General features: G+C 35.8%; 1 long non-coding RNA gene across 1 annotated transcript in view; it reads left to right on the top strand.

Moving 5' to 3' along the window:
- Window positions 6,449-12,446, top strand: part of LOC110268883 — a 26,535-nt gene continuing 20,537 nt past the window's right edge. The window contains exon 1 of the long non-coding RNA XR_002357593.1: window positions 6,449-6,459. This is a non-coding gene — a long non-coding RNA (uncharacterized LOC110268883). The remainder of the gene's footprint in view (window positions 6,460-12,446) is intronic.

Below are 12,446 nucleotides of genomic sequence, written 5' to 3'. Positions count from 1 at the left end.
GCTGACATTCAGAGATTTCCAACGATATATGGCAATCCATATTTGGCATGAAATTGGGGTACGAGTGAAATACATCTTTAAGGGCCAAAAACAAGCAAAAAAATCAGCCAATGCTTCCACCAAGGTTCGAAGCTGGAGCCTCACTCCAAAGCAAAGTAGCGCTCACTTGGAGAGCACAGCGCTCTCTTGGAGAGCATTGTCGTGCTCTCTCCCAAAGAAAATGCAAGGAAATTGGGCAAGAGTGCAACCCCCAAGGCTTGAACACGGATACCTCACCAAGGAAGCAAGGATGCTACGCTCTTGGGGAGAGTTGAGCGCTACATTGAAGAGCTGCCCAACAAAAAGCTTGTCACGCAACATTGACACGGTCAAGTCCCAGGGAATGCTACGCTCTCCCCATGAGCCGAGCATTGCCCTGGGAGCAACACCCATGGGCCAAAAATTCAACCAAAATTCCATTTAAATTCAATTCTTCACCAAATTGAAAAAGGCCAAATCCAAATCAACCCACTCTTCAAATCCAAAGCAAGCTAAGCCCATTATCATCACTCAAAGGCATAAGGATCAATTAGCTTAGGAATTTATTTTATTTTGTAATTTGTTTTTAATTTTCATTTTCATTTTGTAAAGCCTATATAAGGCATCATTGTCATTCTAGAAAAAGAGGAGGTTGGCTCCAATAGGGAGCAAGGAGAATAGAGAGCTCACTTTTACATCTTAACTTGAATTGGAGAATTGAAGGAACTCTATTTCAATTCTCACTCTGAAATCTCTTTGTTCTTCTTCTAGATAATTCAAATTTCATTTGCTGTTTTAAATCTTCTTCTTATGAAATTTTAACTTTTCTGTTTTGGATCTTGAATTGAGGTTGAAGAGCTCCATTGATTCAAATTCTGAGAATCATCTTCCACTCTTCCTCTCAATTGATCTAAGGATTGGGTTTTAATCTTCTCTGCTATTTTTAAACCTTATTTTCTTCTATAATATATTTTCTGACTGAGCAAAGGAGAATTGAGATCCAGATCTACTTCCTGAGTTCATTGCTCTTCTTGGATCCTCAAATTCTCTTTTAGATTTTACAATTGAGCTAAGTTTTTTTCTGTCTTGTTCTTCAAGCAATTTTTCATTTCTGTTTGAATCTGCTACACTTACTTCATCTTTTACTTCTCTGCTTGATTGCACTTTACATTTTCTTGTTGAAGTTTTAATTCCCAGCACCCAATCCCTTTTACTTTTCATGCAATTTAATTATTCTGTAATTGTTCTAAGTGCTGTTTATTGCTTTCCTTTAATTCCCAGCACCCAATCCCTTTTACTTTTCATGCAATTTAATTATTCTGCAATTGTTCTAAGTGCTGCTTATTGCTTCCTTTAAATTTCCTGCACCCAATCCCTTTACTTTTGATGCAATTTATATTTTTTGTCATTTAAGATTCTGTCAATTTACATTTCTTGCTCTTTAAGTTTCTGTCCAATTTACTTTCTGCACTTTAAATTTTCTTGTCATTTACTTTCTGCTGCATCAATTATCACTCACCAATGTTAGCTTGACTAAACTAATCACCCACTAAAGTTGCTTGATCCATCAATTCCTGTGGGATCGACCTCACTCTAAGTGATTTTTACTACTTGATGCGACCCGGTATACTTGCCGGTGAGTTTAGATGTTGGAATTTCAGTTCCAACCCATCAAGTTTTTGGCGCCGTTGCCGGGGGTTGATTTAGATCAACAATGATTAAGTGGGTGAGAAGTCTAGATCAAGCATTTTCTTTGTTTTTGTTTTCTATTTTAAGCTGAAATCAAGGTGTTTGTGTTTTGCCTCACTAAGAAATTCTTATCTCTGATATGAGTAATTTCAATTTTCATTGATGTTGCGTTTTACAAAATACAAATGGAGTTTAACTCATCTTATGGTCAAACAAAATTCTATGAGATATTACCCACCATCACCAATCTCTAATGGTGGCTGGGAATATCACCAAGAAATTTCAAATTCTGAGCACTCCAATCCATGGAGCTATGCTTCAGAACCACAAGATGAGCAAGAGAATCATATGGGATATTTCTCACCACCACAAAATGATTCAAGTCATTATTCCAATGGTGGCTGGGAGTATTACCAAAGAATTGCAAATTCTGAGCAATCAATTCACATGAGATATCGTCCAACCTCACCTCCCATTTTTACATTTGAAAATTCTTCATCACTTAACTATGCCCAACACAAAATCCATCCCAAGACTCACAACCAACACAAACTTCCAATAGCCAAAGACTCTCAAAGCTTGAGTCCATGCTCAAAGGATATGAGGAGAAGACAAAGAAATTCTGGAAAGAACAAGAGAACTCCTTCACAAACTTGGAAGTGATGTTAGATCAATTGTTGAGTGCAACGAAGAAAGTGGAAGGGCAAGATGAGGAAACCTCTGTGTCAAGCAAAATTTTAATGAAAAATGAGGTGGAGGAGGCATTTGAACCTGTAGCTTCATTTTCACAGAAGCTAATTGAGGTGATAGAGGAACATGAAACTTCACTCCCAAAGGACTTAATGGAAGATCATGTAAAAGAAGAGGAGGAAGCCAATCAAGGAAATTCACACTCAATTGAAGCAGAAAATTACAGGAAAGAAGAGCCCACTGAACCATCAATTCAAAAAGCTCTTGATGAAGAGAACAGTCCAACAATCACACAACCACCAAGACTTGAATTCAAGGAAGTGAAAACAATTAACAAAAGCACCGAGAAGAGGATTGTGACCAAGCTACAAAGGACAATATTCATGAAGAAGAGAAGGTCAACTACAAGCAATCCTCCCCCTGATCCAGCAAGCAAGCTCAATCAAGCCATTAACAAAAGAAAGCTTGCTGAGGAGAGACCAAGACAGGGGGCAATAGCTGAATCTTCTCCTCCCTTGAGGTCATTCCTCTTAACAAACTGAAAGAAGAGGAAGAAAGTGAAAAACAACATGCCAACAGTAGGTATAATTTCTCTTCTCTGCTTGGTTTTCTTTCTTTGCTTTGTTTAAATTCAATAAATTAGCATATGGTTACATTCTAAGTTTAGTGTTGCCCTGCAACAAACTGTTTTCCATCTTCATGGATGATTGCATCAATTTTACATGGAAGTGTCACACTAAGATTCTAAGTTTGGTGTGCCACTTAATTTTCTATGCAAATCATCCAGCAGCACCACTTGTTTTCATAATCACAATGCCTCTGCAGTTTTATTTTTCTCTTTTGATTTAACACTTTTTCATTCTACTTGCTTTAGTTATTTTTCTGTTTTTTAAATGCTTTCCTCTAGTTTGCTTATTAACTGTCTTTGTTAGTACATCACCAAGAGATCCTTATTCATGACAGATTCTTGGCTTGGTGATTGTACTTAACAAATAACAGTTTCATTTGCTTAGTTTTAATTCAAATAAATTGACATATGATTGCATTCTAAGTTTGGTGTTGCTATGCAACAAAATTTGGTTCCAATTCTTACAAGATACTTGCATTACTTCCAAGTGAAAGTGTCACACTAAGTTTGGTGTGCCACTTATCTTTTATGCAATGTATTGTGCACACCTTCTTATCTATGCAATCAAAATGTCTCTGTCTCTTGTGCCTTGATTGTTATCTTTAATTTTGCTTGCTTAAAACACATGTGTTACTATTATTTCATTATGTAAGACATTCATGATCCATCTTAGCCCCATAGCCATTGTTCTAATTGTTGCTTGAGGATGAGAAAGCATTCTGAGTATTGGTATGGGAAGAAGGAAGAATAGAAGGAAAAGGACAACAATAGAGAAGATGAATTGCAAGGTTGTAAAGTTCCTTTTCCTCTCATTTGTTTCTAGCACTATAATTTGCATGATTGTCTTTATCTTCTCTGTATGCATGTGTGTATGAATAAGCATCGTCTGATTTCTAAATGATAACATGTTGCTGTGGCATTATGACTATCAACTTGAATTCTGTGAGTTTAAAAGCAATAAATTATCATGATCATAAACAAACAAGGCATTAAAGAAGAACTTAGCATGTGCATACAAGTATTGGAAAGCTAGTATGATTAATTGTTGCTCAATTGCATTGGATTTTACTTAATTGAAGTTTTCATCTAGGACATTTTGTGAAATCTTTTGAAATAATGAAAACCTTGAAGAAGCAATTGCAAATTAAGGCACGAAAAGCAAAAGGGAAAGAATGAAAAAGCTGAAGGCTCTGAGTACCAATGACAATTAATTTGTTAAGTACTTGTGGTGTTTATGTATCAAGCAAAAAAGCTTGAAAACAAAACACTTAGAGTCAAGGTTATGCTCAAAGTGCAAAAAGCACTCCCTCAAAGCTCAAGGCTCTGAGCATCAATGATTAGAGAGTCAAGAAAAGAAACAAATGGGCTTAATGAAGTCCTCTAATTAAATGCTTGTGGTGCTTATATATCAAGTGGTAATACTTGAAAATAAAGCATTTAGAGTCGTAGTTTTGTTATCAACTCATGGGGCAAAGCACCCAAAAGGAGAAGCTAATAAGAAAATCAAAAGCTTGTTTCAAGGAAAAATTATAAGGAAAAGATTTCATAAAATGAGCTAGATAGAAGCATCAATCATTTACATTTCTTTTGTGATTGTAGCATGCATAGAAAACTAGCTAACCATGAACATTGAGTTGCTATTCTTTTTACCTTGGATTGTCAATCTTTATTGCATGATTCTTTTCTTGCTTGGGGACAAGCAAGGTTTAAGTTTGGTGTTGTGATGACATGTCATCATGTCATGTTTTTCTATGCTTTTTCATACAAGAAATTGATGATTTGTGCTTAAATATTGAATGCTTTTGTGCTTAATTGGTATATTTCTTTGATCTTTTAATTTTATAAATCTTGTAGGAAATAAGAAGAAAAAGAAGCAAAGAAGCACAAAATAAGCTAAAAAGGAGAAAAAAAGAGCTTTGGGACACACTTTGAAGTTGGAGCACACTTTGGAGCAAAAGCGTGGCCCATGACCAAATTAAAGGAGATTGGCAATCAGCACACTAAGCTCAGCTCTTGCTAAGAGCAGAGCATTATCGTGATGCAAAAATGAGCTCGGAAACAAAATTTTCGCTAAGTTAAAACTTGGGCGCTCACAACATGACCATGCCTTCTTCAAAGGGCTATAACATGAGCTACGAATGTCCGATTGATGTGCTTCTAGTTGCGTTGGAAAGCTAACATTAAGAGCTTTCCAACGATATATGACAATCCATATTTGGCATGAAATTGAGGCACGAGTAAAATACATCTTTAAGGGCCAAAAACAAGCAAAAAAATCAGCCAATGCTTCCACCAAGGTTCGAAGCTGGAGCCTCACTCCAAAGCAAAGTAGCGCTCACTTGGAGAGCATAGCGCTCTCTTGGAGAGCATTGTCGTGCTCTCTCCCAAAGAAAATGCAAGGAAATTGGGCAAGAGTGCAACCCCCAAGGCTTGAACACGGATACCTCACCAAGGAAGCAAGGATGTTGTGCTCTTGGGGAGAGCTGAGCGCTACATTGAAGAGCTGTCCAACAAAAAGCTTGTCACGCAACATTGACACGGTCAATTCCCAGGGAATGCTGCGCTCTCCCCATGAGCTGAGCATTGCCCTGGGAGCAACACCCATGGGCTAAAAATTCAACCAAAATTCCATTTAAATTCAATTCTTCACCAAATTGAAAAAGGCCAAATCCAAATCAACCCACTCTTTAAATCCAAAGCAAGCTAAGCCCATTATCATCACTCAAAGGAACAAGGATCAATTAGCTTAGGAATTTATTTTATTTTGTAATTTGTTTTTAATTTTCATTTTCATTTTGTAAAGCCTATATAAGGCATCATTGTCATTCTAGAAAAAGAGGAGGTTGGCTCCAATAGGGAGCAAGGAGAATAGAGAGCTCACTTTTACATCTTAACTTGAATTGGAGAATTGAAGGAATTATGTTTCAATTCTCAATCTAAAATCTGTTTGTTCTTCTTCTAGATAATTCAAATTTCATTTGTTGTTTTAAATCTTCTTCTTCTAAAATTTTAACTTTTCTGTTTTGGATCTTGAATTGAGGTTGAAGAGCTCCATTGATTCAAATTCTGAGAATCATCTTCCACTCTTCCTCTCAATTGATCTAAGGATTGGGTTTTAATCTTCTCTGCTATTTTTAAACCTCATTTTCTTCTGCAATATATTTTCTGACTGAACAAAGGAGAATTGAGATCCAGATCTGCTTCCAGAGTTCATTGCTCTTCTTGGATCCTCAAATTCTCTTTTAGATTTTACAATTGAGCTAAGTTTCTTTCTGTCTTGTTCTTCAAGCAATTTTTCATTTCTGTTTGAATCTGCTGCACTTACTTCATCTTTTACTTCTCTGCTTGATTGCACTTTACATTTTCTTGTTGAAGTTTTAATTCCCAGCACCCAATCCCTTTTACTTTTCATGCAATTTAATTATTCTGCAATTGTTCTAAGTGCTGCTTATCGCTTTCCTTTAATTCCCAGCACCCAATCCCTTTTACTTTTCATGCAATTTAATTATTCTGCAATTGTTCTAAGTGCTGCTTATTGCTTTCCTTTAAATTTTCTGTACCCAATCCCCTTTACTTTTTATGCAATTTACATTTCTTGTCATTTAAGATTCTGTGAATTTACATTTCTTGCTCTTTAAGTTTCTGTCCAATTTACTTTCTGCACTTTAAATTTTCTTGTCATTTACTTTCTGCTGCATCAATTATCACTCACCAATGTTAGCTTGACTAAACTAATCACCCACTAAAGTTGCTTGATCCATCAATCCTTGTGGGATCGACCTCACTCTACGTGAGTTTTACTACTTGATGCGACCCGGTATACTTGCTGGTGAGTTTAGGTGTTGGAATTTCGTTTCCAACCCATCAGGAGTCACCTGCTTTCAATCGCATGTTTTTGGTCAATGACAACAGCTTGCAACTATCCCATATGTACAATGAGTTTATAGTGGCGTTAACAATTTCTTGTCTAGTCCCTTTAGGAATTATTGGGAGAATCTGTCGAAAGTCACCACCGAAGACCACTGTCTTCCCTCTAAAAGGCTGATCAAGGCTGTCTAGATTGCTAAATCTTAATATATCACACATTGTTCTGTCAAGTGACTTAATACAAAATCTATTCACCATAGGAGCCTCATCCCAAATAATTAGCTTAGTCTTTATTAACAAATCAGCTAATGCGCTGCCCTGTTTTATATTGCATGTTGAGCATTCATCTAAATTGAGTGGGATTGATCATGAGTGTGATGTCCGTCCACCAGGTAGTAAAAGAGATGCAATCCCACTTGATGCAACAGTTAGTACAACTTGTGATCTTGATCTCAGTGCAGATGCTAATGTCTTCCAAACAAAAGTTTTTCTTGTTCCACCGTAACCATACAAAAAGAATAGCCCCCTTTGCCACTTTGAACTGCTTGTATGACTTGCTCATACACAATTCTTTGCTCGTCAGTTAGTTATTGCATGTAAGAAGCATGATCTAAAGCTAGATGTCTTCTATCATATCGGAGCTCATCACAAATTAGTCTGTTCATCCCATCAACATACACTTGATTATTAAGTTGACTCATATCCGAAATTAGCATCGGTGGAAAATCCCTAAGACTCTTGTTGTAGTTGTTCAGAATTTTCTCAATTTCTATTAGTGTCAGCTCCTTCAACTCATCTTCAGTAAGGACTAAATCTGTGGTAAGCTAGAAAAAATTAACATGATCGAATAAGTGGTTGATCCATTAGAAATATCCTAATTTGTCATAACTCAATAGCATACCGACAATTTATTTTCTTGTTATACTAAAATCAAACACGCATTCTTCTCCTACATACAGTGGCGGAACCAAGGTGGGCAGCGTAGGCCGCAGTCCCCCTTTTAGATTTTTTAATTACATAAAAATATTCAGTTATTAATTATTTATTTTTAGGTTTTTGAGTTTGTTAAACATATTTTTGTTATAAATTTGTATAATAATTATATATAGTATACTAATTTTTTTTATTAATGATTGAATATTTATTACTAAAAATATATTATTTTAATTTTGTTAACTATTAAAATAAGATTAAGTACTTCTCTTCATTTTATGTCCACAATAATATTTTTTTAAATTAGAATTTGACTAAATAATTTATTTTATTATAAATTAGCGAAGATACATATTTTTTGTCTGTCAATGCTTTGAAAACATAATACAGTATCTACAATTTTTATTATTATAATTTTAGAAAGTGCTTTTAGAATAAGTTACTTATAAAAAAAAACCAAAACTAAAAAAACTGTAGATTTAGCATGAGTTTTAAGAACTTGCCATCTCTAATTATAAAATTCTAGTTCCGTCACTGCCTATATAAAATATTGACACAAATTCATGTGTTTTAGTTTATTATGATGTATTATGGCACATATTTTAACCACTTAAGAGAAGAAATAAAATCTACATATACTTGTCAAAAATGCGAGTTATTTGAAAAAGCTAAATCATATATCATGCCTAGCTGACATATTTAAAAATATGAAGCACCATTTCAATTGAGATATTTGAATTAACTAATATAGTGGCAATACTGACAATTGTAATATTATAAAAAAAACTTCATTGGTGCATTTAAACCATAAAAATCTTTCTAATGATAATGTAACGAAATGACTTTTCTCATGCAAAAAATACTACATATATGGCTTTAGTTAACATCTTCGTCATCTAATTATCCCAACATATGGACATCATGCAATGCTTTGTTTAGCCTATTATACAAATTGTTAATTTTTTTCTCCCTGTAAATGTATTAAAATCAATGGTCTACTTGTCATAACTTATTATGCCAATGTAACATAGCCAAGTTAACTAAAATATTCACGTATTTAAAAAACTGTCCCACATTGAGTATAATATGCATAATTGGAGTAAAATAAATTTCATGCTACCTGAATTGTCCAGAAGTGTTCACTGCCTATGAAGTATGTCATCACATAATAGAGTCCATGTCTTTTGCCAAACATGTTCTGGTGTATCCATCGAATTTGAAAACAAAAGTATCACAAAGAGTTTTCTCAAATATGTTCATGAACCCCAATGGTTGGCTTCTTCAATTGCCTCAATATATTCCTTGTCATCTTCTAAAAGGCCACGTGCATAACAGGCGTCTTTGAAAGTAGCGTAGACCATATCATCTATAGTCCTGATATCCTCAAAAGAAGTTGGTCCCTTGACGAAATTGAGTAGAAGCCTTAAGTAATATCTTTCACCTGATCCTGGAAGCACATAGAAAATTCTTCCAATCACAAAATGTGTTTTTCGGGGCAACCATACTCTTTCTTTTGCCTTCCATACAAACTTAGTGGGGAGCTCTGCATACGTCAGTGTTCTTGCTTCTGTATAATCCTTGTTTGCTTGAAACCATCCTAGAAACATGGATTCATTCACAGATGTTTCTCTCAGCACATCATCAAGGTTTTCATGGTCTTTAAATACCACGTTCTATTCGTTGGGTAAGTGAAACCCTAGTCTTACCACTGATGGATCTCTATAATGTATGTTATAACCAAAGATCCTCCAGGCGGCCTGATAAACCACTATTTTATGGTTTATCTTGTACTCAATTGAGTGGATTTTATCAACTCTTTACCCACTTATTCATACTATTTGCACGAGTTTACATTCTCCTTCCTGATTTTGAGCTATGATTGAAAACATGCTTCTTTGGCCTTTAAATTACTAACTTTAATCCTCTCTTATTATCATTCGATGCCGTGATATGTGTGTTAAGTAATTTCAGAGATTACAGGGCAGGAATGGCTCAGAAGATTGATGCCAGGGCATTTTGTCTAGTTTCACTGACCTTTTCTTTGCTGTTTTTAAGGTAGTTTCATGCATTTTCTTAGGAAATAAGCTAGTTTTGGGTAGATATTCACTTACATCTTGATTCAAGCATACATTGTGCACTTTACATGATTTCATGAGGATTTTTTGCATGAATTATATGATAAATTGAATGATGCATGATCCCATGATTAAGAGCAAGACTTTGATGCACTTTGTTTGATTGATTTCAGGCCAAAAGAAGAAGAGAAGAGCCACGTTAGTGGCTACGTTAGTTACACTAACGTGGGCACTAACGTGGAAGGAAAGAAAGCCACAACGTTAGTGAGAAAAGTTAGTGGCATTAACTTTGAAGAAAGGAAATGGAGCCAACGTTAGTGACACTCAACATTGTCACTAACGTTGGCCAAAGCACATTAAGCCACGTTAACTCCCACGTTAACTTAGTTAACGTGGAAGTTAACGTGGCACCTGGCAGCCTGACCATGCCTTCTTCAAACACGCATAACTTGAGCCACAAAGCTCCAAATGAGGTGATTTCAGTGGCATTGAAAAGTATGATTCCAGAGCTTTTCAAGCATATATGGAACTACATGGTTGACACTAAATTTGATGGAGAAAACCTGCCCCGAAAGTGCAATGATGAACATGGTATCAACCTGTATTAAGGTCAACTGACCTCTTCACCTTCCAAGAAGTGTAACTCGAGTTGTAGAGCTTCAAATGATGTGCTTCCAAAGGCATTGGAAAGTAGACATCCAGGGATTTCCAACAATGTATAATAGTATGGGGTGGACACTAAGTTTGAGCTTCAGAAACTTGCAATAATGAAGCCCTGATCGCTAGCGTTATTGGCAATCAACATTTCCAGTAACGTTCGCATATATGCCAGCGACCATGTCCACTTCAAAGGTACATAACTTGAGCTACAGAGATCCAATTGAGGTGATTCTAGTTGTGTTAGAAAGCTGACATTCAGAGCTTTCCAACGATATATAATACTCTATAGTGGGCATGAAATTTGAGCACAAACAAGAGGCATCTTTTAAGCCCCAAAAACACCAACTGGGCAGCAAGTGCAACGTTAGCCACAATAACTTTAGCACTAACGCCACACTTGTAGCGTTAATGTGGCTAACTTTAGCACTAACTTTAGCACCTGGACCTCAACTTAACTCATTTCTCTCTCAAGTCCACTTCAAAGCTCAAGCAAGCAAGCCCACAATTGTCAACCAAGGCCACAAGAAGCATCTAGAATAGGAAATTTCATTTAAGTGTAATTTGCTTTTAATTTCATTTGGTAATTTAGGAGAGCCTATATAAAGGCCTTAGTTTTTACATTCAAGTCATTCTGGAATTCTGGAGAATTGAAGGAAGGGGGAGAGAGTGAAGACCAATTCAAACTTCTGTGAATTGGCACACTCCAAGGGGAGTGGGTCTTCGAACCCCTCCCCTCAACCACTCTTCTTCCTTTTCTCTTCTTTTCTTCCTTAGGAGTAGTTTCATTTTAGTTGTAATTTTCATTTATAAATTTTGAAGTTTCAATTTCAGTTTCAATCTTCATCTTTACTTTTCTGCACTTTCTTTCTTTTCTATTTTGGTAGAGCAATGATCAACTAATTCTTTACATTGGGTTAGAGAGCTCTATTATGATTCAATGGATTAAGTGTAGTTCTTATTCTTCTTCTTCTTTCTTTTCTCTTGATTTTACTTGAAAGCTTTCGATCTTCATCCAATTGGGTAGTGATCTTAGAAAAGAAACTATTCATATTTGGATCTCTTCTGAACCTTGGAAGAGGAATGAAGAGATCAAGCTAGAAATGCTTTCTCATGCTGGACCAAATTGGGTTTGGATGGATATGTGACTATAATCCTCTCAATACTTGATTTGAAAAATGCATGTGGTATAATCAGTGACCATACTTCATCTCTTCTCATGAGCAATTGACCAAGGAATTGGCTATTGATCAAGATTTGAGAGATTGAATTGATTGTTTAATCCGTTAATCTCTATGGGATTTGACCCCACTCTATTGTGGGTTTTACTTGACGACAATTTGATACAATTGCCGAAGGGAGATTTGTTGAGAGACAAGTTTTTCGTGCATCAAGTTTATGGCGTCGTTGCCGGGGATTAATTGTGATTAACAAACTACCGGTTGGTTGATTACCTAGATTAGACATTTTCTTTTGTTTTGCTTTATTCATGTAATTGCTTTAGTTCTTTATTTTCAATGCTCTCTAACTGTTTGTGTTAATGCCTCACCAAGAAGCCCCTGTTCGTGACAGCTTTGGCTCTTGGTGATTTTGTTATTAATACAACAGTTCTTTACTCAGCTTCTTTCCAAATAAAATTGGCATATGATCACATTCTAAGTTTGGTGTTGCCCTGCAACAATCTGTTTTCAATCTTTCTGGATACTTGCATCCATTCTAAGAGAAGGTGTCACACTAAGTTTGGTGTGCCACTTATTTTTCTATGCAATGTATCCAGCAACACCACTTGTTTGTATAATCATAATGCCTTTGCTTCTTAGGCTTGCAGTGTTATCCTTAATTTTTGCTTGCTTAACCACATACATCACTTACATTTCAGTATGTAAGAC

This window comes from Arachis ipaensis, chromosome B02 (assembly GCF_000816755.2).
Source record: "Arachis ipaensis cultivar K30076 chromosome B02, Araip1.1, whole genome shotgun sequence".
NCBI classification, from domain to species: Eukaryota; Viridiplantae; Streptophyta; class Magnoliopsida; order Fabales; family Fabaceae; genus Arachis; species Arachis ipaensis.
Note: the sequence above shows the minus strand (reverse complement) of the source record. Positions and strands in the feature narration are given on the sequence as shown.